The sequence below is a fragment of the Phyllobates terribilis genome, unplaced genomic scaffold (genome assembly GCF_046119375.1).
Source record: "Phyllobates terribilis strain yellow unplaced genomic scaffold, ASM4611937v1 Scaffold_3189__1_contigs__length_86951, whole genome shotgun sequence".
Lineage (NCBI taxonomy): Eukaryota > Metazoa > Chordata > Amphibia > Anura > Dendrobatidae > Phyllobates > Phyllobates terribilis.
Genome location: NW_027365943.1, coordinates 61,472 through 86,952, shown reverse-complemented (window position 1 = coordinate 86,952; position 25,481 = coordinate 61,472). Strand labels below are relative to the sequence as shown.

General features: G+C 43.9%; 16 non-coding genes across 16 annotated transcripts; all 16 read left to right on the top strand.

Moving 5' to 3' along the window:
* The first annotated feature begins 255 nt into the window (after window positions 1-255).
* LOC141247600 (U2 spliceosomal RNA) lies at window positions 256-446 on the top strand. The gene has a single exon (XR_012311032.1). It is a non-coding gene; the product is annotated as a U2 spliceosomal RNA (small nuclear RNA).
* A 1,114-nt stretch (window positions 447-1,560) lies between these two features.
* LOC141247599 (U2 spliceosomal RNA) lies at window positions 1,561-1,751 on the top strand. The gene has a single exon (XR_012311031.1). It is a non-coding gene; the product is annotated as a U2 spliceosomal RNA (small nuclear RNA).
* A 1,115-nt stretch (window positions 1,752-2,866) lies between these two features.
* On the top strand, window positions 2,867-3,056 carry LOC141247619 (U2 spliceosomal RNA). The gene has a single exon (XR_012311050.1). It is a non-coding gene; the product is annotated as a U2 spliceosomal RNA (small nuclear RNA).
* Window positions 3,057-4,170: 1,114 nt separating this feature from the next.
* Window positions 4,171-4,361, top strand: LOC141247617 (U2 spliceosomal RNA). Its single transcript, XR_012311048.1, has one exon. It is a non-coding gene; the product is annotated as a U2 spliceosomal RNA (small nuclear RNA).
* Window positions 4,362-5,475: 1,114 nt separating this feature from the next.
* On the top strand, window positions 5,476-5,666 carry LOC141247598 (U2 spliceosomal RNA). Its single transcript, XR_012311030.1, has one exon. It is a non-coding gene; the product is annotated as a U2 spliceosomal RNA (small nuclear RNA).
* A 1,119-nt stretch (window positions 5,667-6,785) lies between these two features.
* LOC141247597 (U2 spliceosomal RNA) lies at window positions 6,786-6,976 on the top strand. Its single transcript, XR_012311029.1, has one exon. It is a non-coding gene; the product is annotated as a U2 spliceosomal RNA (small nuclear RNA).
* Window positions 6,977-8,085: 1,109 nt separating this feature from the next.
* LOC141247596 (U2 spliceosomal RNA) lies at window positions 8,086-8,276 on the top strand. Its single transcript, XR_012311028.1, has one exon. It is a non-coding gene; the product is annotated as a U2 spliceosomal RNA (small nuclear RNA).
* A 1,115-nt stretch (window positions 8,277-9,391) lies between these two features.
* On the top strand, window positions 9,392-9,582 carry LOC141247612 (U2 spliceosomal RNA). Its single transcript, XR_012311043.1, has one exon. It is a non-coding gene; the product is annotated as a U2 spliceosomal RNA (small nuclear RNA).
* Window positions 9,583-15,969: 6,387 nt separating this feature from the next.
* LOC141247566 (U2 spliceosomal RNA) lies at window positions 15,970-16,156 on the top strand. Its single transcript, XR_012311002.1, has one exon. It is a non-coding gene; the product is annotated as a U2 spliceosomal RNA (small nuclear RNA).
* Window positions 16,157-17,276: 1,120 nt separating this feature from the next.
* LOC141247618 (U2 spliceosomal RNA) lies at window positions 17,277-17,467 on the top strand. The gene has a single exon (XR_012311049.1). It is a non-coding gene; the product is annotated as a U2 spliceosomal RNA (small nuclear RNA).
* Window positions 17,468-18,580: 1,113 nt separating this feature from the next.
* Window positions 18,581-18,771, top strand: LOC141247614 (U2 spliceosomal RNA). The gene has a single exon (XR_012311045.1). It is a non-coding gene; the product is annotated as a U2 spliceosomal RNA (small nuclear RNA).
* Window positions 18,772-19,887: 1,116 nt separating this feature from the next.
* Window positions 19,888-20,078, top strand: LOC141247595 (U2 spliceosomal RNA). The gene has a single exon (XR_012311027.1). It is a non-coding gene; the product is annotated as a U2 spliceosomal RNA (small nuclear RNA).
* Window positions 20,079-21,192: 1,114 nt separating this feature from the next.
* LOC141247593 (U2 spliceosomal RNA) lies at window positions 21,193-21,383 on the top strand. Its single transcript, XR_012311026.1, has one exon. It is a non-coding gene; the product is annotated as a U2 spliceosomal RNA (small nuclear RNA).
* Window positions 21,384-22,505: 1,122 nt separating this feature from the next.
* On the top strand, window positions 22,506-22,696 carry LOC141247591 (U2 spliceosomal RNA). Its single transcript, XR_012311024.1, has one exon. It is a non-coding gene; the product is annotated as a U2 spliceosomal RNA (small nuclear RNA).
* A 1,119-nt stretch (window positions 22,697-23,815) lies between these two features.
* LOC141247602 (U2 spliceosomal RNA) lies at window positions 23,816-24,006 on the top strand. Its single transcript, XR_012311034.1, has one exon. It is a non-coding gene; the product is annotated as a U2 spliceosomal RNA (small nuclear RNA).
* Window positions 24,007-25,122: 1,116 nt separating this feature from the next.
* LOC141247601 (U2 spliceosomal RNA) lies at window positions 25,123-25,313 on the top strand. Its single transcript, XR_012311033.1, has one exon. It is a non-coding gene; the product is annotated as a U2 spliceosomal RNA (small nuclear RNA).
* Window positions 25,314-25,481: the final 168 nt, after the last annotated feature.

Genomic DNA, 25,481 nt, shown 5'->3' with positions numbered 1-25,481 from the left:
AATTGGTTCTCCTCCCTTCCAACGGTGTTGAGGCGGGTGGGAACAGCCGGGGGTTGAGGGTACTGTGCTAAAAGAGGTGGAGTTATGCAGATCTAAAACGCGTGGATTGCAGCAGCAGCAAGCCGAAAAGTGCAGGCATGTGAGGGATCTAGAGGTTGACAGCATGTCTTCTTAACGGGAGTCCAGGTGGCCATCTCCACAAATGGACTTTTCAGAATCCTTGGGTGGCACCGTAGTCGGAAACCAATTCTGGTTATCGCTTCTCGGCCTTTTGGCTAAGATCAAGTGTAGTATCTGTTCTTATCAGTTTAATATCTGATACGTCCCCTATCTGGGGACCATATATTAAATGGATTTTTAGAACAGGGAGATGGAAAAAGAGCTTGCTCTGTCCACTCCACGCATTGACCTGGTATTGCAGTATCTCCAGGACCGGTGCACCCCTTCTTTAATGCAGTTTCTAAAATCAGAAAGAATTGTATTCAATGCTTTTTGTTCATTTGGCTTGTTTGTCGGATTTTGGGATGGACTCTTTGGCTTTGCTTTTCTTCTCCTCATTGGATTTTTCATGTTAAAAGTTGCAGAAGCCAGATGACAAGCTCATTTTGGTTCAACTTCAGCAACTGTGCATTGCATTGCCATGTAATGTAATGCAATGCTATCTATCTAGCTCTCCCTCTATACTTCCTTTTGGATAAACAGACATATTAGGCAAGCATTTTGGAGCTTTCACCTAAATAACTACAGGTGGTGAGATAAGCTGCACAATATAATTGACCTTTCAGTATATTGTTGCACACACACCATCTATTTAGCAAATGCCCTTGTTATCAACAGCAGCCTTTTAAACTCACCTGAGCTAACAGGTATGTGAGCTGGTTACTCTGCTGCGCTTAAAATTTCTTTTTTGGTTTGCTACAATGCCTTTTCTGAAACGTTGTCTCCCTCTGCTGGAACACTGACTTCTTTCATTTAATGCCTGCAGACTATAAAAGAGAAACCAACCCAAAAAGTTTGGTTGATTAGTCTGTGGCATTCTTTTAAACTGTTGCTTATGGCGGTCTCTGTGAGCTTCTCAGTGACATTCAGCCATCCAGGTATCCCGCCTGCAGTAGACGGAATGTGGCAATGGAACGCTGGCTGCGCGTGTCATAATAGGCTCTGAGCCTTTATATACCTGCGCACAGCAGCAGCCACCTTCAGTCTGCTGCTGGACAGCCAGCAGCAGCAGCAGCAGGAGAGGTAATTAATCAGCAACCCTCCTGCTAAGGGTAGACAGCTGCTCGTTCCACCCCCCCCCGCCTTAATTGGTTCTCCTCCCTTCCAACGGTGTTGAGGCGGGTGGGAACAGCCGGGGGTTGAGGGTACTGTGCTAAAAGAGGTGGAGTTATGCAGATCTAAAACGCGTGGATTGCAGCAGCAGCAAGCCGAAAAGTGCAGGCATGTGAGGGATCTAGAGGTTGATAGCATGTCTTCTTAATGGGAGTCCAGGTGACCATCTCCACAAATGGACTTTTCAGAATCCTTGGGTGGCACCGTAGTCGGAAACCAATTCTGGTTATCGCTTCTCGGCCTTTTGGCTAAGATCAAGTGTAGTATCTGTTCTTATCAGTTTAATATCTGATACGTCCCCTATCTGGGGACCATATATTAAATGGATTTTTAGAACAGGGAGATGGAAAAAGAGCTTGCTCTGTCCACTCCACGCATTGACCTGGTATTGCAGTATCTCCAGGACCGGTGCACCCCTTCTTTAATGCAGTTTCTAAAATCAGAAAGAATTGAATTCAATGCTTTTTGTTCATTTGGCTTGTTTGTCGGATTTTGGGATGGACTCTTTGGGTTTGCTTTTCTTCTCCTCATTGGATTTTTCATGTTAAAAGTTGCAGAAGCCAGATGACAAGCTCATTTTGGTTCAACTTCAGCAACTGTGCATTGCATTGCCATGTAATGTAATGCAATGCTATCTATCTAGCTCTCCCTCTATACTTCCTTTTGGATAAACAGACATATTAGGCAAGCATTTTGGAGCTTTCACCTAAATAACTACAGGTGGTGAGATAAGCTGCACAATATAATTGACCTTTCAGTATATTGTTGCACACACACCATCTATTTAGCAAATGCCCTTGTTATCAACAGCAGCCTTTTAAACTCACCTGAGCTAACAGGTATGTGAGCTGGTTACTCTGCTGCGCTTAAAATTTCTTTTTTGGTTTGCTACAATGCCTTTTCTGAAACGTTGTCTCCTCTGCTGGAACACTGACTTCTTTCATTTAATGCCTGCAGACTATAAAAGAGAAACCAACCCAAAAAGTTTGGTTGATTAGTCTGTGGCATTCTTTTAAACTGTTGCTTATGGCGGTCTCTGTGAGCTTCTCAGTGACATTCAGCCATCCAGGTATCCCGCCTGCAGTAGACGGAATGTGGCAATGGAACGCTGGCTGCGCGTGTCATAATAGGCTCTGAGCCTTTTATATACCTGCGCACAGCAGCAGCCACCTTCAGTCTGCTGCTGGACAGCCAGCAGCAGCAGCAGCAGGAGAGGTAATTAATCAGCAACCCTCCTGCTAAGGGTAGACAGCTGCTCGTTCCACCCCCCCCCCGCCTTAATTGGTTCTCCTCCCTTCCAACGGTGTTGAGGCGGGTGGGAACAGCCGGGGGTTGAGGGTACTGTGCTAAAAGAGGTGGAGTTATGCAGATCTAAAACGCGTGGATTGCAGCAGCAGCAAGCCGAAAAGTGCAGGCATGTGAGGGATCTAGAGGTTGACAGCATGTCTTCTTAACGGGAGTCCAGGTGGCCATCTCCACAAATGGACTTTTCAGAATCCTTGGGTGGCACCGTAGTCGGAAACCAATTCTGGTTATCGCTTCTCGGCCTTTTGGCTAAGATCAAGTGTAGTATCTGTTCTTATCAGTTTAATATCTGATACGTCCCCTATCTGGGGACCATATATTAAATGGATTTTTAGAACAGGAGATGGAAAAAGAGCTTGCTCTGTCCACTCCACGCATTGACCTGGTATTGCAGTATCTCCAGGACCGGTGCACCCCTTCTTTAATGCAGTTTCTAAAATCAGAAAGAATTGAATTCAATGCTTTTTGTTCATTTGGCTTGTTTGTCGGATTTTGGGATGGACTCTTTGGCTTTGCTTTTCTTCTCCTCATTGGATTTTCATGTTAAAAGTTGCAGAAGCCAGATGACAAGCTCATTTTGGTTCAACTTCAGCAACTGTGCATTGCATTGCCATGTAATGTAATGCAATGCTATCTATCTAGCTCTCCCTCTATACTTCCTTTTGGATAAACAGACATATTAGGCAAGCATTTTGGAGCTTTCACCTAAATAACTACAGGTGGTGAGATAAGCTGCACAATATAATTGACCTTTCAGTATATTGTTGCACACACACCATCTATTTAGCAAATGCCCTTGTTATCAACAGCAGCCTTTTAAACTCACCTGAGCTAACAGGTATGTGAGCTGGTTACTCTGCTGCGCTTAAAATTTCTTTTTTGGTTTGCTACAATGCCTTTTCTGAAACGTTGTCTCCCTCTGCTGGAACACTGACTTCTTTCATTTAATGCCTGCAGACTATAAAAGAGAAACCAACCCAAAAAGTTTGGTTGATTAGTCTGTGGCATTCTTTTAAACTGTTGCTTATAGCGGTCTCTGTGAGCTTCTCAGTGACATTCAGCCATCCAGGTATCCCGCCTGCAGTAGACGGAATGTGGCAATGGAACGCTGGCTGCGCGTGTCATAATAGGCTCTGAGCCTTTATATACCTGCGCACAGCAGCAGCCACCTTCAGTCTGCTGCTGGACAGCCAGCAGCAGCAGCAGCAGGAGAGGTAATTAATCAGCAACCCTCCTGCTAAGGGTAGACAGCTGCTCGTTCCACCCCCCCCCCGCCTTAATTGGTTCTCCTCCCTTCCAACGGTGTTGAGGCGGGTGGGAACAGCCGGGGGTTGAGGGTACTGTGCTAAAAGAGGTGGAGTTATGCAGATCTAAAACGCGTGGATTGCAGCAGCAGCAAGCCGAAAAGTGCAGGCATGTGAGGGATCTAGAGGTTGATAGCATGTCTTCTTAATGGGAGTCCAGGTGACCATCTCCACAAATGGACTTTTCAGAATCCTTGGGTGGCACCGTAGTCGGAAACCAATTCTGGTTATCGCTTCTCGGCCTTTTGGCTAAGATCAAGTGTAGTATCTGTTCTTATCAGTTTAATATCTGATACGTCCCCTATCTGGGGACCATATATTAAATGGATTTTTAGAACAGGGAGATGGAAAAAGAGCTTGCTCTGTGCACTCCACGCATTGACCTGGTATTGCAGTATCTCCAGGACCGGTGCACCCCTTCTTTAATGCAATTTCTAAAATCAGAAAGAATTGAATTCAATGCTTTTTGTTCATTTGGCTTGTTTGTCGGATTTTGGGATGGACTCTTTGGCTTTGCTTTTCTTCTCCTCATTGGATTTTTCATGTTAAAAGTTGCAGAAGCCAGATGACAAGCTCATTTTGGTTCAACTTCAGCAACTGTGCATTGCATTGCCATGTAATGTAATGCAATGCAATCTATCTAGCTCTCCCTCTATACTTCCTTTTGGATAAACAGACATATTAGGCAAGCATTTTGGAGCTTTCACCTAAATAACTACAGGTGGTGAGATAAGCTGCACAATATAATTGACCTTTCAGTATATTGTTGCACACACACCATCTATTTAGCAAATGCCCTTGTTATCAACAGCAGCCTTTTAAACTCACCTGAGCTATCAGGTATGTGAGCTGGTTACTCTGCTGCGCTTAAAATTTCTTTTTTGGTTTGCTACAATGCCTTTTCTGAAACGTTGTCTCCCTCTGCTGGAACACTGACTTCTTTCATTTAATGCCTGCAGACTATAAAAGAGAAACCAACCCAAAAAGTTTGGTTGATTAGTCTGTGGCATTCTTTTAAACTGTTGCTTATGGCGGTCTCTGTGAGCTTCTCAGTGACATTCAGCCATCCAGGTATCCCGCTTGCAGTAGACGGAATGTGGCAATGGAACGCTGGCTGCGCGTGTCATAATAGGCTCTGAGCCTTTATATACCTGCGCACAGCAGCAGCCACCTTCAGTCTGCTGCTGGACAGCCAGCAGCAGCAGCAGGAGAGGTAATTAATCAGCAACCCTCCTGCTAAGGGTAGACAGCTGCTCGTTCCACCCCCCCCCCCCGCCTTAATTGGTTCTCCTCCCTTCCAACGGTGTTGAGGCGGGTGGGAACAGCCGGGGGTTGAGGGTACTGTGCTAAAAGAGGTGGAGTTATGCAGATCTAAAACGCGTGGATTGCAGCAGCAGCAAGCCGAAAAGTGCAGGCATGTGAGGGATCTAGAGGTTGACAGCATGTCTTCTTAACGGGAGTCCAGGTGGCCATCTCCACAAATGGACTTTTCAGAATCCTTGGGTGGCACCGTAGTCGGAAACCAATTCTGGTTATCGCTTCTCGGCCTTTTGGCTAAGATCAAGTGTAGTATCTGTTCTTATCAGTTTAATATCTGATACGTCCCCTATCTGGGGACCATATATTAAATGGATTTTTAGAACAGGGAGATGGAAAAAGAGCTTGCTCTGTCCACTCCACGCATTGACCTGGTATTGCAGTATCTCCAGGACCGGTGCACCCCTTCTTTAATGCAGTTTCTAAAATCAGAAAGAATTGAATTCAATGCTTTTTGTTCAATTGGCTTGTTTGTCGGATTTTGGGATGGACTCTTTGGCTTTGCTTTTCTTCTCCTCATTGGATTTTTCATGTTAAAAGTTGCAGAAGCCAGATGACAAGCTCATTTTGGTTCAACTTCAGCAACTGTGCATTGCATTGCCATGTAATGTAATGCAATGCTATCTATCTAGCTCTCCCTCTATACTTCCTTTTGGATAAACAGACATATTAGGCAAGCATTTTGGAGCTTTCACCTAAATAACTACAGGTGGTGAGATAAGCTGCACAATATAATTGACCTTTCAGTATATTGTTGCACACACACCATCTATTTAGCAAATGCCCTTGTTATCAACAGCAGCCTTTTAAACTCACCTGAGCTAACAGGTATGTGAGCTGGTTACTCTGCTGCGCTTAAAATTTCTTTTTTGGTTTGCTACAATGCCTTTTCTGAAACGTTGTCTCCCTCTGCTGGAACACTGACTTCTTTCATTTAATGCCTGCAGACTATAAAAGAGAAACCAACCCAAAAAGTTTGGTTGATTAGTCTGTGGCATTCTTTTAAACTGTTGCTTATGGCGGTCTCTGTGAGCTTCTCAGTGACATTCAGCCATCCAGGTATCCCGCCTGCAGTAGACGGAATGTGGCAATGGAACGCTGGCTGCGCGTGTCATAATAGGCTCTGAGCCTTTATATACCTGCGCACAGCAGCAGCCACCTTCAGTCTGCTGCTGGACAGCCAGCAGCAGCAGCAGCAGGAGAGGTAATTAATCAGCAACCCTCCTGCTAAGGGTAGACAGCTGCTCGTTCCACCCCCCCCCCCCCCGCCTTAATTGGTTCTCCTCCCTTCCAACGGTGTTGAGGCGGGTGGGAACAGCCGGGGGTTGAGGGTACTGTGCTAAAAGAGGTGGAGTTATGCAGATCTAAAACGCGTGGATTGCAGCAGCAGCAAGCCGAAAAGTGCAGGCATGTGAGGGATCTAGAGGTTGACAGCATGTCTTCTTAACGGGAGTCCAGGTGGCCATCTCCACAAATGGACTTTTCAGAATCCTTGGGTGGCACCGTAGTCGGAAACCAATTCTGGTTATCGCTTCTCGGCCTTTTGGCTAAGATCAAGTGTAGTATCTGTTCTTATCAGTTTAATATCTGATACGTCCCCTATCTGGGGACCATATATTAAATGGATTTTTAGAACAGGGAGATGGAAAAAGAGCTTGCTCTGTCCACTCCACGCATTGACCTGGTATTGCAGTATCTCCAGGACCGGTGCACCCCTTCTTTAATGCAGTTTCTAAAATCAGAAAGAATTGAATTCAATGCTTTTTGTTCATTTGGCTTGTTTGTCGGATTTTGGGATGGACTCTTTGGCTTTGCTTTTCTTCTCCTCATTGGATTTTTCATGTTAAAAGTTGCAGAAGCCAGATGACAAGCTCATTTTGGTTCAACTTCAGCAACTGTGCATTGCATTGCCATGTAATGTAATGCAATGCTATCTATCTAGCTCTCCCTCTATACTTCCTTTTGGATAAACAGACATATTAGGCAAGCATTTTGGAGCTTTCACCTAAATAACTACAGGTGGTGAGATAAGCTGCACAATATAATTGACCTTTCAGTATATTGTTGCACACACACCATCTATTTAGCAAATGCCCTTGTTATCAACAGCAGCCTTTTAAACTCACCTGAGCTAACAGGTATGTGAGCTGGTTACTCTGCTGCGCTTAAAATTTCTTTTTTGGTTTGCTACAATGCCTTTTCTGAAACGTTGTCTCCCTCTGCTGGAACACTGACTTCTTTCATTTAATGCCTGCAGACTATAAAAGAGAAACCAACCCAAAAAGTTTGGTTGATTAGTCTGTGGCATTCTTTTAAACTGTTGCTTATGGCGGTCTCTGTGAGCTTCTCAGTGACATTCAGCCATCCAGGTATCCCGCCTGCAGTAGACGGAATGTGGCAATGGAACGCTGGCTGCGCGTGTCATAATAGGCTCTGAGCCTTTATATACCTGCGCACAGCAGCAGCCACCTTCAGTCTGCTGCTGGACAGCCAGCAGCAGCAGGAGAGGTAATTAATCAGCAACCCTCCTGCTAAGGGTAGACAGCTGCTCGTTCCACCCCCCCCCCGCCTTAATTGGTTCTCCTCCCTTCCAACGGTGTTGAGGCGGGTGGGAACAGCCGGGGGTTGAGGGTACTGTGCTAAAAGAGGTGGAGTTATGCAGATCTAAAACGCGTGGATTGCAGCAGCAGCAAGCCGAAAAGTGCAGGCATGTGAGGGATCTAGAGGTTGACAGCATGTCTTCTTAACGGGAGTCCAGGTGGCAATCTCCACAAATGGACTTTTCAGAATCCTTGGGTGGCACCGTAGTCGGAAACCAATTCTGGTTATCGCTTCTCGGCCTTTTGGCTAAGATCAAGTGTAGTATCTGTTCTTATCAGTTTAATATCTGATACGTCCCCTATCTGGGGACCATATATTAAATGGATTTTTAGAACAGGGAGATGGAAAAAGAGCTTGCTCTGTCCACTCCACGCATTGACCTGGTATTGCAGTATCTCCAGGACCGGTGCACCCCTTCTTTAATGCAGTTTCTAAAATCAGAAAGAATTGAATTCAATGCTTTTTGTTCATTTGGCTTGTTTGTCGGATTTTGGGATGGACTCTTTGGCTTTGCTTTTCTTCTCCTCATTGGATTTTTCATGTTAAAAGTTGCAGAAGCCAGATGACAAGCTCATTTTGGTTCAACTTCAGCAACTGTGCATTGCATTGCCATGTAATGTAATGCAATGCTATCTATCTAGCTCTCCCTCTATACTTCCTTTTGGATAAACAGACATATTAGGCAAGCATTTTGGAGCTTTCACCTAAATAACTACAGGTGGTGAGATAAGCTGCACAATATAATTGACCTTTCAGTATATTGTTGCACACACACCATCTATTTAGCAAATGCCCTTGTTATCAACAGCAGCCTTTTAAACTCACCTGAGCTAACAGGTATGTGAGCTGGTTACTCTGCTGCGCTTAAAATTTCTTTTTTGGTTTGCTACAATGCCTTTTCTGAAACGTTGTCTCCCTCTGCTGGAACACTGACTTCTTTCATTTAATGCCTGCAGACTATAAAAGAGAAACCAACCCAAAAAGTTTGGTTGATTAGTCTGTGGCATTCTTTTAAACTGTTGCTTATGGCGGTCTCTGTGAGCTTCTCAGTGACATTCAGCCATCCAGGTATCCCGCCTGCAGTAGACGGAATGTGGCAATGGAACGCTGGCTGCGCGTGTCATAATAGGCTCTGAGCCTTTATATACCTGCGCACAGCAGCAGCCACCTTCAGTCTGCTGCTGGACAGCCAGCAGCAGCAGCAGCAGGAGAGGTGATTAATCAGCAACCCTCCTGCTAAGGGTAGACAGCTGCTCGTTCCACCCCCCCCCCGCCTTAATTGGTTCTCCTCCCTTCCAACGGTGTTGAGGCGGGTGGGAACAGCCGGGGGTTGAGGGTACTGTGCTAAAAGAGGTGGAGTTATGCAGATCTAAAACGCGTGGATTGCAGCAGCAGCAAGCCGAAAAGTGCAGGCATGTGAGGGATCTAGAGGTTGACAGCATGTCTTCTTAACGGGAGTCCAGGTGGCCATCTCCACAAATGGACTTTTCAGAATCCTTGGGTGGCACCGTAGTCGGAAACCAATTCTGGTTATCGCTTCTCGGCCTTTTGGCTAAGATCAAGTGTAGTATCTGTTCTTATCAGTTTAATATCTGATACGTCCCCTTTCTGGGGACCATATATTAAATGGATTTTTAGAACAGGGAGATGGAAAAAGAGCTTGCTCTGTCCACTCCACGCATTGACCTGGTATTGCAGTATCTCCAGGACCGGTGCACCCCTTCTTTAATGCAGTTTCTAAAATCAGAAAGAATTGAATTCAATGCTTTTTGTTCATTTGGCTTGTTTGTCGGATTTTGGGATGGACTCTTTGGCTTTGCTTTTCTTCTCCTCATTGGATTTTTCATGTTAAAAGTTGCAGAAGCCAGATGACAAGCTCATTTTGGTTCAACTTCAGCAACTGTGCATTGCATTGCCATGTAATGTAATGCAATGCTATCTATCTAGCTCTCCCTCTATACTTCCTTTTGGATAAACAGACATATTAGGCAAGCATTTTGGAGCTTTCACCTAAATAACTACAGGTGGTGAGATAAGCTGCACAATATAATTGACCTTTCAGTATATTGTTGCACACACACCATCTATTTAGCAAATGCCCTTGTTATCAACAGCAGCCTTTTAAACTCACCTGAGCTAACAGGTATGTGAGCTGGTTACTCTGCTGCGCTTAAAATTTCTTTTTTGGTTTGCTACAATGCCTTTTCTGAAACGTTGTCTCCCTCTGCTGGAACACTGACTTCTTTCATTTAATGCCTGCAGACTATAAAAGAGAAACCAACCCAAAAAGTTTGGTTGATTAGTCTGTGGCATTCTTTTAAACTGTTGCTTACGGCGGTCTCTGTGAGCTTCTCAGTGACATTCAGCCATCCAGGTATCCCGCCTGCAGTAGACGGAATGTGGCAATGGAACGCTGGCTGCGCGTGTCATAATAGGCTCTGAGCCTTTATATAGCTGCGCACAGCAGCAGCCACCTTCAGTCTGCTGCTGGACAGCCAGCAGCAGCAGCAGGAGAGGTAATTAATCAGCAACCCTCCTGCTAAGGGTAGACAGCTGCTCGTTCCACCCCCCCCCCGCCTTAATTGGTTCTCCTCCCTTCCAACGGTGTTGAGGCGGGTGGGAACAGCCGGGGGTTGAGGGTACTGTGCTAAAAGAGGTGGAGTTATGCAGATCTAAAACGCGTGGATTGCAGCAGCAGCAAGCCGAAAAGTGCAGGCATGTGAGGGATCTAGAGGTTGACAGCAAGTCTTCTTAACGGGAGTCCAGGTGGCCATCTCCACAAATGGACTTTTCAGAATCCTTGGGTGGCACCGTAGTCGGAAACCAATTCTGGTTATCGCTTCTCGGCCTTTTGGCTACGATCAAGTGCTTTATTGCAGGAGATTGTGGTTGAAGGGCACTCGGGTACCCCTCTCCTTGGCCTGGCAGGATCGTCCACTTTGGTGGACTTAACCTGCTTGCTGCTATTAGGGAGTCGGCTTAGTCCCAGGGTAACGAGTTGCGATCCCCCAGCTTCCAGGTGTTTTTCGCTGCAAGAACACTGGGAGCGCAGATTGCAAGCGGCTGCAATTTGCAACCTTGTTGCGTTTTTCCATGGAGGTTGACCCTAACCTCGTGCCTCTTTATGCAAGGCTAAAAAACTCTATCCGAGTTCACTTCACGGCGGATGGCTCGGATATGAGGAAATTAGGGTATGTAGTCCAGGAAGTGCTCAGGAACCTTCTTGGCGTACAAAGGAATGAAATTCTCTCCATCCAGGATTATCCCAGAAGAGGTGACTATGACATCACATTCACCGGAGAAGGTATTTTTAGAGATGTACTAGAAAAGTTAAAAAAAGTTGAAAATAGTCCTGTTTTGAAAGGGATACAAATTGTTGAGCACGTCCTGGATGAGGTAAGACTGGTTATTGTAAAAATATTTTCTCCCTTTGTTTCTGCTCCAGAAGTAATGTCATTTCTAGCAATTTATTTTAAAAGTGTTAAATGTATTGGGAAGATATTAAACGAATATAACATATGGACATCTAAGTGGAAATTCCTTGTGAAGTGTACAAGAGATCCAAATACACCAGGTGGTATACGGCTCCCCCCTGCCCGTTTCAAAATTGGGCAAACAAATGGGGATTTCTTCTTTTCTGGGATGCCAGTATATTGCAGAAATTGTGGGCGCTATGGTCATTCAAAAGAAAACTGTAATGTATCATGTAGAAATTGTGCTAGTGAAGAACATGAGACAAAAGAATGCCCTAAGGAAAAGAAATGCAGTTTTTGCCAGACTCCAGGTCACTTTTATTTTTCTTGCCCTCACAGATTTCGGGAAGATGAGCAAAAGGGGAAGTCCAAGACGTCCGACCAAGGACCAAAAGATCAGACCACCCCTCAGGAGGAGGAACAACAACCTGGAGCCTCTGGAGACAATAAGGGCGTACCAAATAGTGAAGTGTCTCCAGAGTCTATGACAGGTAAAATACCAAATCCCAAAACCTGGCTGCAGGACCTGCGGGAGTCCAAAAGGAGGGCTGAGAAGGAGCAGAAGGGCACTACTGGTAAGGTCAAAAGGGACCGGCAAAAGGCCGACACAGAAGCCCATGCCCAGTCTGGGTCTCCTAGTGCTGAGGGCGCTGAGTGGATAAAGGTGGGTCCTAAGAAAAAGAAAAAGGGTGGTTCGGAGGAGGCAGCAGGAGGTGAACAGATGGACACTTCTCCAGAAGGGGACGTGGACGCTGGACCCTCAGGGGTTTCGGTCTCCGCTGCTACAGGTGGGGACCGGGATCTTGCTGCCTCTGAAGAGTCAGAGGCTCTGCCTTGTGCGCAACCTCCTCCTATAGGACGACCTTCTACAGGTCAAACAGGGGCGGCGGAACCCCTCGGGGACCCACCTGATGAGGAACTGCATGGCAAGCCAATGGAGACCCAGCGGGTTCTGCCAGCCAGCCCTCCGAGCTATGCCAGTGTAGCGTCGGGTTTATATAAATGTGGTAATCTTTCCTCCTCCACGGAGACTCTCGTGACGATACTATCAGATGAGGAGGGAGGCGCAAGCCCAGTGGTCTGATCAGGTTCATCGGACAGGTAAATCCGTTGCTCTTAGTTACCTAAGTAAAATTTCTACATTTTCTAATGATGGCTGAACTCAAAGGTATTTCCCTCAACGTGAGAGGCATAAAATCTAACACGAGAAGAACTGCTCTTTTTAATTTTTTTACGTGTTTTACTGCATCTGTATTTTTTCTGCAAGAATGTAATATCCCACATGAAATGTCATATCAAAAATATAAAGATGAGTGGACGTGTGGGCCATCTGTCTGGTCCGGATCGAATGCTGCAGGATCAGCGGGTGTAGCCATACTTTTTAAAGGGAACGTTTTAATTGATTTTATTCAGGAAATTTTACCAGGTCGTATTTTATTAGTGAAAGCTTTTATTGATGGTATTAGATGGCAGTTTTTAAATTTTTATGGATCCCCAGAGAAAAATGAAAGAGCCGAAATGCTTGATCTTTTACCATTATTTATTAATAACTCTGAACCTTTTATCTTAGCAGGGGATTTTAATTGTGTTTTAAAAGGTGAAAACCGGCGCTCCAGCTCTGTAAGCAGGAACTACGATAAAACCTCAGGTATGCTACATGATATAGTCAAAGATGCTAAATTGATAGACATATATAAAGAGTGTCATAGTGACAGCCCAGAGGACGCCGGTTTCACTTGGAGCAATGCTAATTGTAGCTCTAGGATTGATTTTATTTTTGGTTCAGATAAAACAATACCTGCCAAATGTGAAGTTTTAACTAATATATTTTCAGACCATAAACTTTTATCCTTTACCATAAAAGTAAATGACAACAAAAAATGTGGTAAGAAAAGCTGGAAAATGAACGTATCCCTTTTAACCGACCCGCAGATTTTATCAGATTTTATTGAGTTTTATAGGAAATGTAGAAAAGGGAAAAAAACAAATGAGACTATGAGTGTATGGTGGGATAGAATGAAAGTAAAAATAAAAGACTTTTTTATTAAAAAGAGTATATGTAGAGCCAAAGAAAAATATGAAGAATATAGAATTTTAAATACCCGCCTACAAACATTATTTAAGCTCAGAGACAATGGGATAGATGTACAAGTTGATATTTCAAACTTAAAAGAAGAAATTTCAAAATGGCTAGAACAAAAAGGAAAAGAGATAATTTTTCGTTCTAGAGTACAACATATAGAAGAAAATGAAAAGTGTTCCAGATATTTTTTTAGGAAAAATAAAAAAGAAAAAGTGATAATTGACCATATAGATGGTGAGAATAATATAAAAAATATGCTGGGTAAAGTTGAGGTTTTTTTTTCTAATCTTTTTAATGGAAAAAATATAGATAATAAATTAATGGATGATTCGCTGCAAGGACTAACAGCTGTTTTAGATCCCGCATCCCAAGAGTTTTTATCCCAAGTTTTAACGGAACAAGAAGTGTTAAAAACTATTAAAAGTTTTAAAACTGGAAAGGTCCCTGGTCCTGATGGCATCCCAATAGAATTTTATGTATGTTTTTATGATATTTTAAAAGATGATTTGTTTTATTTGTTTACTGAGGTTTTTAATAATAAGGTTTTATTAAATTCCTGGAAGAAAGGTGAAGTCTCCCTCCTATACAAAAAAGGCGATAAATCAAAATTAGAAAACTGGAGACCAATAACACTTTTAAATTGTGACTATAAAATAATGGCTAAAATTTGTGCAAATCGTCTAAAAGAAGTCATCAGCAAAGTTATTCATTCTAATCAAGTGTGTGGGGTGCCGGGGCGCAGTATATGGGACAATCTGAATTTAGTGAAAGACTGTATTGAGGATGTGAAAGACAGAAAGGGGAAAATGGCGATTTTATCTATTGATTTTGAAAAAGCATTTGACCGTGTCTCACACTTTTATCTTTTTAAAGTTTTAGAGAAAATGGGCATACCAGAAGGGTTTTTACTATCGCTTAAAGCATTTTACAAGGATTGTACAAGTAAGATTTTAGTGAATGGTTTTAAGACACAAGAGGTATTTTTACGGTCAGGGGTGAAACAGGGATGCCCTCTGTCCCCCCTACTGTTTATCTGTGCACTGGAACCAATGTTATGTGCAATACGCCAAAATAAACAGATATGCGGTGTCCCTCTGCCTGGAAGCGGTGGTTTGGAGGCCAAGGTTGTAGGCTACATGGATGACGTGGCGGTCTTGTGTACAGATGCACCATCACTTACGGCCACTCTCCATCAAGTGCAATCCTTTTGTCTAGCTTCTGGTTTTAAAATCAATTTTAATAAGTGTAACATTTTAAGTATTGGGGGGATGATTTTACGTGATGTACCAATTAATGTCTCCGAATCCATTTCCATTTTAGGTATATCATTCACTGGAAATAATGATGGTTATAATAGTTGGGAAACAGTTACACAGAAAGTAAATACGAAAATATGTATGTGGAACATGAGGAGACTTACAATGGAGGGTAAAGTATTGGTTTTAAAGATGGTGATTTTACCTCTTTTATTGTATCTTAGCATGGTTTTCCCCCCGCCTGTTAATGTTTTAAAAAAGATAACCAAAACCTGTTTTACCTTCTTTTGGAACTCAAAAATGGAAAAGCTGAAAAGAGAAATCGTGATGAAATCAAAAGTAAAAGGTGGTAAAGATTTTCCAGATTTTAATAGGTTTCTTTTTATCCATCTGTTCGTTTACTGTTTTAATGCCCTTTTTAAGAATCACTATTGGTCCTTTTTTATGCGTTTTAATACAGGATTTTTTATGAGAAAGTTTGGATGGTATGAAGTTAATATATCTGTGCCCCATGCTTTTAATTTGTCGACGCATTATGAGATTTTAAGGAAAATAGTGTCCGATTTTAATTTAGGGACTAAGAAAATAGAGGAATTAAGAAATAGTAAGAAACTAATTAAAGAAATACGTAAAAGTGAGGAAATATGTAATGTTGACAGATATGATGATGACAAATCTATGTCTATGTGGAAAATGATTAACGTTTTTTATCTTTTTAATGAACAGAGAGATCTGGCTTGGAGTTGCATGCACCGCTGTCTTCCTTGCCGGGCATTCCAATACAGAAGAGAATTTGTGAGGTCTGCCATCTGCCCAAGAGCCGGATGCCAAGACGAGGAAACGGTGGAACATCTATTATGGACATGTAATTTTGCAAAGGATTTCTGGAGAAGACTGCTCCCCCTACTGGAAAGGGTGGCAGACCTCAAGGACTTTACATATAAAACTGTGCTATACGGACTTATGGAATGCCCCACAATGGACCAGTACACAATGGCTTGGAAGACAGTGAACTGCGCCAAGTCATCTCTCTGGAAAGCGCGCAACATTGCTATTTTTAAACAAGATGTTTTATCAGTGAATGATGTTTTAAGTTTATGTTTATGTGAAATGTATACTTATTATTTAATTGACAAAAAGAAGAATGTACATATTTCCAAAAAATGGCTTGTTGACCAATGGAACCTAATTATTTAAAATCTTTGTATTTTTTTGTTTTGTAAATTTCATTTGTCTTTTAACGTTTGGTATTTGTCTAATTATGCTTGTAATTTGTTAAAGTTTTAATAAACGGTTTTATCCCTCTGCAGGGGATTGCCAAATTAAAAAAAATCTGTTCTTATCAGTTTAATATCTGATACGTCCCCTATCTGGGGACCATATATTAAATGGATTTTTAGAACAGGGAGATGGAAAAAGAGCTTGCTCTGTCCACTCCACGCATTGACCTGGTATTGCAGTATCTCCAGGACCGGTGCACCCCTTCTTTAATGCAGTTTCTAAAATCAGAAAGAATTGAATTCAATGCTTTTTGTTCATTTGGCTTGTTTGTCGGATTTTGGGATGGACTCTTTGGCTTTGCTTTTCTTCTCCTCATTGGATTTTTCATGTTAAAAGTTGCAGAAGCCAGATGACAAGCTCATTTTGGTTCAACTTCAGCAACTGTGCATTGCATTGCCATGTAATGTAATGCAATGCTATCTATCTAGCTCTCCCTCTATACTTCCTTTTGGATAAACAGACATATTAGGCAAGCATTTTAGAGCTTTCACCTAAATAACTACAGGTGGTGAGATAAGCTGCACAATATAATTGACCTTTCAGTATATTGTTGCACACACACCATCTATTTAGCAAATGCCCTTGTTATCAACAGCAGCCTTTTAAACTCACCTGAGCTAACAGGTATGTGAGCTGGTTACTCTGCTGCACTTAAAATTTCTTTTTTGGTTTGCTACAATGCCTTTTCTGAAACGTTGTCTCCCTCTGCTGGAACACTGACTTCTTTCATTTAATGCCTGCAGACTATAAAAGAGAAACCAACCCAAAAAGTTTGGTTGATTAGTCTGTGGCATTCTTTTAAACTGTTGCTTATGGCGGTCTCTGTGAGCTTCTCAGTGACATTCAGCCATCCAGGTATCCCGCCTGCAGTAGACGGAATGTGGCAATGGAACGCTGGCTGCGCGTGTCATAATAGGCTCTGAGCCTTTATATACCTGCGCACAGCAGCAGCCACCTTCAGTCTGCTGCTGGACAGCCAGCAGCAGCAGCAGCAGGAGAGGTAATTAATCAGCAACCCTCCTGCTAAGGGTAGACAGCTGCTCGTTCCACCCCCCCCCCCCCCCGCCTTAATTGGTTCTCCTCCCTTCCAACGGTGTTGAGGCGGGTGGGAACAGCCGGGGGTTGAGGGTACTGTGCTAAAAGAGGTGGAGTTATGCAGATCTAAAACGCGTGGATTGCAGCAGCAGCAAGCCGAAAAGTGCAGGCATGTGAGGGATCTAGAGGTTGACAGCATGTCTTCTTAACGGGAGTCCAGGTGGCCATCTCCACAAATGGACTTTTCAGAATCCTTGGGTGGCACCGTAGTCGGAAACCAATTCTGGTTATCGCTTCTCGGCCTTTTGGCTAAGATCAAGTGTAGTATCTGTTCTTATCAGTTTAATATCTGATACGTCCCCTATCTGGGGACCATATATTAAATGGATTTTTAGAACAGGGAGATGGAAAAAGAGCTTGCTCTGTCCACTCCACCCATTGACCTGGTATTGCAGTATCTCCAGGACCGGTGCACCCCTTCTTTAATGCAGTTTCTAAAATCAGAAAGAATTGAATTCAATGCTTTTTGTTCATTTGGCTTGTTTGTCGGATTTTGGGATGGACTCTTTGGCTTTGCTTTTCTTCTCCTCATTGGATTTTTCATGTTAAAAGTTGCAGAAGCCAGATGACAAGCTCATTTTGGTTTAACTTCAGCAACTGTGCATTGCATTGCCATGTAATGTAATGCAATGCTATCTATCTAGCTCTCCCTCTATACTTCCTTTTGGATAAACAGACATATTAGGCAAGCATTTTGGAGCTTTCACCTAAATAACTACAGGTGATGAGATAAGCTGCACAATATAATTGACCTTTCAGTATATTGTTGCACACACACCATCTATTTAGCAAATGCCCTTGTTATCAACAGCAGCCTTTTAAACTCACCTGAGCTAACAGGTATGTGAGCTGGTTACTCTGCTGCGCTTAAAATTTCTTTTTTGGTTTGCTACAATGCCTTTTCTGAAACGTTGTCTCCCTCTGCTGGAACACTGACTTCTTTCATTTAATGCCTGCAGACTATAAAAGAGAAACCAACCCAAAAAGTTTGGTTGATTAGTCTGTGGCATTCTTTTAAACTGTTGCTTATGGCGGTCTCTGTGAGCTTCTCAGTGACATTCAGCCATCCAGGTATCCCGCCTGCAGTAGACGGAATGTGGCAATGGAACGCTGGCTGCGCGTGTCATAATAGGCTCTGAGCCTTTATATTCCTGCGCACAGCAGCAGCCACCTTCAGTCTGCTGCTGGACAGCCAGCAGCAGCAGCAGGAGAGGTAATTAATCAGCAACCCTCCTGCTAAGGGTAGACAGCTGCTCGTTCCACCCCCCCCCCCGCCTTAATTGGTTCTCCTCCCTTCCAACGGTGTTGAGGCGGGTGGGAACAGCCGGGGGTTGAGGGTACTGTGCTAAAAGAGGTGGAGTTATGAAGATCTAAAACGCGTGGATTGCAGCAGCAGCAAGCCGAAAAGTGCAGGCATGTGAGGGATCTAGAGGTTGACAGCATGTCTTCTTAACGGGAGTCCAGGTGGCCATCTCCACAAATGGACTTTTCAGAATCCTTGGGTGGCACCGTAGTCGGAAACCAATTCTGGTTATCGCTTCTCGGCCTTTTGGCTAAGATCAAGTGTAGTATCTGTTCTTATCAGTTTAATATCTGATACGTCCCCTATCTGGGGACCATATACTAAATGGATTTTTAGAACAGGGAGATGGAAAAAGAGCTTGCTCTGTCCACTCCACGCATTGACCTGGTATTGCAGTATCTCCAGGACCGGTGCACCCCTTCTTTAATGCAGTTTCTAAAATCAGAAAGAATTGAATTCAATGCTTTTTGTTCATTTGGCTTGTTTGTCGGATTTTGGGATGGACTCTTTGGCTTTGCTTTTCTTCTCCTCATTGGATTTTTCATGTTAAAAGTTGCAGAAGCCAGATGACAAGCTCATTTTGGTTCAACTTCAGCAACTGTGCATTGCATTGCCATGTAATGTAATGCAATGCTATCTATCTAGCTCTCCCTCTATACTTCCTTTTGGATAAACAGACATATTAGGCAAGCATTTTGGAGCTTTCACCTAAATAACTACAGGTGGTGAGATAAGCTGCACAATATAATTGACCTTTCAGTATATTGTTGCACACACACCATCTATTTAGCAAATGCCCTTGTTATCAACAGCAGCCTTTTAAACTCACCTGAGCTAACAGGTATGTGAGCTGGTTACTCTGCTGCGCTTAAAATTTCTTTTTTGGTTTGCTACAATGCCTTTTCTGAAACGTTGTCTCCCTCTGCTGGAACACTGACTTCTTTCATTTAATGCCTGCAGACTATAAAAGAGAAACCAACCCAAAAAGTTTGGTTGATTAGTCTGTGGCATTCTTTTAAACTGTTGCTTATGGCGGTCTCTGTGAGCTTCTCAGTGACATTCAGCCATCCAGGTATCCCGCCTGCAGTAGACGGAATGTGGCAATGGAACGCTGGCTGCGCGTGTCATAATAGGCTCTGAGCCTTTATATACCTGCGCACAGCAGCAGCCACCTTCAGTCTGCTGCTGGACAGCCAGCAGCAGCAGCAGGAGAGGTAATTAATCAGCAACCCTCCTGCTAAGGGTAGACAGCTGCTCGTTCCACCCCCCCCCCACCCGCCTTAATTGGTTCTCCTCCCTTCCAACGGTGTTGAGGCGGGTGGGAACAGCCGGGGGTTGAGGGTACTGTGCTAAAAGAGGTGGAGTTATGCAGATCTAAAACGCGTGGATTGCAGCAGCAGCAAGCCGAAAAGTGCAGGCATGTGAGGGATCTAGAGGTTGACAGCATGTCTTCTTAACGGGAGTCCAGGTGGCCATCTCCACAAATGGACTTTTCAGAATCCTTGGGTGGCACCGTAGTCGGAAACCAATTCTGGTTATCGCTTCTCGGCCTTTTGGCTAAGATCAAGTGTAGTATCTGTTCTTATCAGTTTAATATCTGATACGTCCCCTATCTGGGGACCATATATTAAATGGATTTTTAGAACAGGGAGATGGAAAAAGAGCTTGCTCTGTCCACTCCACGCATTGACCTGGTATTGCAGTATCTCCAGGACCGGTGCACCCCTTCTTTAATGCAGTTTCTAAAATCAGAAAGAATTGAATTCAATGCTTTTTGTTCATTTGGCTTGTTTGTCGGATTTTGGGATGGACTCTTTGGCTTTGCTTTTCTTCTCCTCATTGGATTTTTCATGTTAAAAGTTGCAGAAGCCAGATGACAAGCTCATTTTGGTTCAACTTCAGCAACTGTGCATTGCATTGCCATGTAATGTAATGCAATGCTATCTATCTAGCTCTCCCTCTATACTTCCTTTTGGATAAACAGACATATTAGGCAAGCATTTTGGAGCTTTCACCTAAATAACTACAGGTGGTGAGATAAGCTGCACAATATAATTGACCTTTCAGTATATTGTTGCACACACACCATCTATTTAGCAAATGCCCTTGTTATCAACAGCAGCCTTTTAAACTCACCTGAGCTAACAGGTATGTGAGCTGGTTACTCTGCTGCGCTTAAAATTTCTTTTTTGGTTTGCTACAATGCCTTTTCTGAAACGTTGTCTCCCTCTGCTGGAACACTGACTTCTTTCATTTAATGCCTGCAGACTATAAAAGAGAAACCAACCCAAAAAGTTTGGTTGATTAGTCTGTGGCATTCTTTTAAACTGTTGCTTATGGCAGTCTCTGTGAGCTTCTCAGTGACATTCAGCCATCCAGGTATCCCGCCTGCAGTAGACGGAATGTGGCAATGGAACGCTGGCTGCGCGTGTCATAATAGGCTCTGAGCCTTTATATACCTGCGCACAGCAGCAGCCACCTTCAGTCTGCTGCTGGACAGCCAGCAGCAGCAGCAGCAGGAGAGGTAATTAATCAGCAACCCTCCTGCTAAGGGTAGACAGCTGCTCGTTCCACCCCCCCCCGCCTTAATTGGTTCTCCTCCCTTCCAACGGTGTTGAGGCGGGTGGGAACAGCCGGGGGTTGAGGGTACTGTGCTAAAAGAGGTGGAGTTATGCAGATCTAAAACGCGTGGATTGCAGCAGCAGCAAGCCGAAAAGTGCAGGCATGTGAGGGATCTAGAGGTTGACAGCATGTCTTCTTAACGGGAGTCCAGGTGGCCATCTCCACAAATGGACTTTTCAGAATCCTTGGGTGGCACCGTAGTCGGAAACCAATTCTGGTTATCGCTTCTCGGCCTTTTGGCTAAGATCAAGTGTAGTATCTGTTCTTATCAGTTTAATATCTGATACGTCCCCTATCTGGGGACCATATATTAAATGGATTTTTAGAACAGGGAGATGGAAAAAGAGCTTGCTCTGTCCACTCCACGCATTGACCTGGTATTGCAGTATCTCCAGGACCGGTGCACCCCTTCTTTAATGCAGTTTCTAAAATCAGAAAGAATTGAATTCAATGCTTTTTGTTCATTTGGCTTGTTTGTCGGATTTTGGGATGGACTCTTTGGCTTTGCTTTTCTTCTCCTCATTGGATTTTTCATGTTAAAAGTTGCAGAAGCCAGATGACAAGCTCATTTTGGTTCAACTTCAGCAACTGTGCATTGCATTGCCATGTAATGTAATGCAATGCTATCTATCTAGCTCTCCCTCTATACTTCCTTTTGGATAAACAGACATATTAGGCAAGCATTTTGGAGCTTTCACCTAAATAACTACAGGTGGTGAGATAAGCTGCACAATATAATTGACCTTTCAGTATATTGTTGCACACACACCATCTATTTAGCAAATGCCCTTGTTATCAACAGCAGCCTTTTAAACTCACCTGAGCTAACAGGTATGTGAGCTGGTTACTCTGCTGCGCTTAAAATTTCTTTTTTGGTTTGCTACAATGCCTTTTCTGAAACGTTGTCTCCCTCTGCTGGAACACTGACTTCTTTCATTTAATGCCTGCAGACTATAAAAGAGAAACCAACCCAAAAAGTTTGGTTGATTAGTCTGTGGCATTCTTTTAAACTGTTGCTTATGGCGGTCTCTGTGAGCTTCTCAGTGACATTCAGCCATCCAGGTATCCCGCCTGCAGTAGACGGAATGTGGCAATGGAACGCTGGCTGCGCGTGTCATAATAGGCTCTGAGCCTTTATATACCTGCGCACAGCAGCAGCCACCTTCAGTCTGCTGCTGGACAGCCAGCAGCAGCAGCAGCAGGAGAGGTAATTAATCAGCAACCCTCCTGCTAAGGGTAGACAGCTGCTCGTTCCACCCCCCCCCCCCCCCCCGCCTTAATTGGTTCTCCTCCCTTCCAACGGTGTTGAGGCGGGTGGGAACAGCCGGGGGTTGAGGGTACTGTGCTAAAAGAGGTGGAGTTATGCAGATCTAAAACGCGTGGATTGCAGCAGCAGCAAGCCGAAAAGTGCAGGCATGTGAGGGATCTAGAGGTTGACAGCATGTCTTCTTAACGGGAGTCCAGGTGGCCATCTCCACAAATGGACTTTTCAGAATCCTTGGGTGGCACCGTAGTCGGAAACCAATTCTGGTTATCGCTTCTCGGCCTTTTGGCTAAGATCAAGTGTAGTATCTGTTCTTATCAGTTTAATATCTGATACGTCCCCTATCTGGGGACCATATATTAAATGGATTTTTAGAACAGGGAGATGGAAAAAGAGCTTGCTCTGTCCACTCCACGCATTGACCTGGTATTGCAGTATCTCCAGGACCGGTGCACCCCTTCTTTAATGCAGTTTCTAAAATCAGATAGAATTGAATTCAATGCTTTTTGTTCATTTGGCTTGTTTGTCGGATTTTGGGATGGACTCTTTGGCTTTGCTTTTCTTCTCCTCATTGGATTTTTCATGTTAAAAGTTGCAGAAGCCAGATGACAAGCTCATTTTGGTTCAACTTCAGCAACTGTGCATTGCATTGCCATGTAATGTAATGCAATGCTATCTATCTAGCTCTCCGTCTATACTTCCTTTTGGATAAACAGACATATTAGGCAAGCATTTTGGAGCTTTCACCTAAATAACTACAGGTGGTGAGATAAGCTGCACAATATAATTGACCTTTCAGTATATTGTTGCACACACACCATCTATTTAGCAAATGCCCTTGTTATCAACAGCAGCCTTTTAAACTCACCTGAGCTAACAGGTATGTGAGCTGGTTACTCTGCTGCGCTTAAAATTTCTTTTTTGGTTTGCTACAATGCCTTTTCTGAAACGTTGTCTCCCTCTGCTGGAACACTGACTTCTTTCATTTAATGCCTGCAGACTATAAAAGAGAAACCAACCCAAAAAGTTTGGTTGATTAGTCTGTGGCATTCTTTTAAACTGTTGCTTATGGCGGTCTCTGTGAGCTTCTCAGTGACATTCAGCCATCCAGGTATCCCGCCTGCAGTAGACGGAATGTGGCAATGGAACGCTGGCTGCGCGTGTCATAATAGGCTCTGAGCCTTTATATACCTGCGCACAGCAGCAGCCACCTTCAGTCTGCTGCTGGACAGCCAGCAGCAGCAGCAGCAGGAGAGGTAATTAATCAGCAACCCTCCTGCTAAGGGTAGACAGCTGCTCGTTCCACCCCCCCCCCCCCCGCCTTAATTGGTTCTCCTCCCTTCCAACGGTGTTGAGGCGGGTGGGAACAGCCGGGGGTTGAGGGTACTGTGCTAAAAGAGGTGGAGTTATGCAGATCTAAAACGCGTGGATTGCAGCAGCAGCAAGCCGAAAAGTGCAGGCATGTGAGGGATCTAGAGGTTGACAGCATGTCTTCTTAACGGGAGTCCAGGTGGCCATCTCCACAAATGGACTTTTCAGAATCCTTGGGTGGCACCGTAGTCGGAAACCAATTCTGGTTATCGCTTCTCGGCCTTTTGGCTAAGATCAAGTGTAGTATCTGTTCTTATCAGTTTAATATCTGATACGTCCCCTATCTGGGGACCATATATTAAATGGATTTTTAGAACAGGGAGATGGAAAAAGAGCTTGCTCTGTCCACTCCACGCATTGACCTGGTATTGCAGTATCTCCAGGACCGATGCACCCCTTCTTTAATGCAGTTTCTAAAATCAGAAAGAATTGAATTCAATGCTTTTTGTTCATTTGGCTTGTTTGTCGGATTTTGGGATGGACTCTTTGGCTTTGCTTTTCTTCTCCTCATTGGATTTTTCATGTTAAAAGTTGCAGAAGCCAGATGACAAGCTCATTTTGGTTCAACTTCAGCAACTGTGCATTGCATTGCCATGTAATGTAATGCAATGCTATCTATCTAGCTCTCCCTCTATACTTCCTTTTGGATAAACAGACATATTAGGCAAGCATTTTGGAGCTTTCACCTAAATAACTACAGGTGGTGAGATAAGCTGCACAATATAATTGACCTTTCAGTATATTGTTGCACACACACCATCTATTTAGCAAATGCCCTTGTTATCAACAGCAGCCTTTTAAACTCACCTGAGCTAACAGGTATGTGAGCTGGTTACTCTGCTGCGCTTAAAATTTCTTTTTTGGTTTGCTACAATGCCTTTTCTGAAACGTTGTCTCCCTCTGCTGGAACACTGACTTCTTTCATTTAATGCCTGCAGACTATAAAAGAGAAACCAACCCAAAAAGTTTGGTTGATTAGTCTGTGGCATTCTTTTAAACTGTTGCTTATGGCGGTCTCTGTGAGCTTCTCAGTGACATTCAGCCATCCAGGTATCCCGCCTGCAGTAGACGGAATGTGGCAATGGAACGCTGGCTGCGCGTGTCATAATAGGCTCTGAGCCTTTATATACCTGCGCACAGCAGCAGCCACCTTCAGTCTGCTGCTGGACAGCCAGCAGCAGCAGCAGCAGGAGAGGTAATTAATCAGCAATCCTCCTGCTAAGGGTAGACAGCTGCTCGTTCCACCCCCCCCCCCGCCTTAATTGGTTCTCCTCCCTTCCAACGGTGTTGAGGCGGGTGGGAACAGCCGGGGGTTGAGGGTACTGTGCTAAAAGAGGTGGAGTTATGCAGATCTAAAACGCGTGGATTGCAGCAGCAGCAAGCCGAAAAGTGCAGGCATGTGAGGGATCTAGAGGTTGACAGCATGTCTTCTTAACGGGAGTCCAGGTGGCCATCTCCACAAATGGACTTTTCAGAATCCTTGGGTGGCACCGTAGTCGGAAACCAATTCTGGTTATCGCTTCTCGGCCTTTTGGCTAAGATCAAGTGTAGTATCTGTTCTTATCAGTTTAATATCTGATACGTCCCCTATCTGGGGACCATATATTAAATGGATTTTTAGAACAGGGAGATGGAAAAAGAGCTTGCTCTGTCCACTCCACGCATTGACCTGGTATTGCAGTATCTCCAGGACCGATGCACCCCTTCTTTAATGCAGTTTCTAAAATCAGAAAGAATTGAATTCAATGCTTTTTGTTCATTTGGCTTGTTTGTCGGATTTTGGGATGGACTCTTTGGCTTTGCTTTTCTTCTCCTCATTGGATTTTTCATGTTAAAAGTTGCAGAAGCCAGATGACAAGCTCATTTTGGTTCAA